The following is a 228-nucleotide window of genomic DNA, read 5'->3' on the forward strand; positions in this document are numbered from 1 at the left end:
AGGATTAGTTACAAAGTATATAAAAAAGTATATAAAATCATAACTCTTTATTAAATAAACACATCAAGATATAAAGCAATCATCTCTCTACGTATCGTCCACCCAGGTCTATACACTTCTCAAGACGATGTTTCCGTATATCAAACCCACCGCTGAAAAATTTTCTGTGCTCTTCAATTCACATCATGCCAATACGGAGGTTTTAGCATAACTTTGTGTTCCTCTCAA

This window comes from Penaeus monodon, chromosome 32 (genome assembly GCF_015228065.2).
Source record: "Penaeus monodon isolate SGIC_2016 chromosome 32, NSTDA_Pmon_1, whole genome shotgun sequence".
In the NCBI taxonomy this organism is placed as follows: Eukaryota; Metazoa; Arthropoda; class Malacostraca; order Decapoda; family Penaeidae; genus Penaeus; species Penaeus monodon.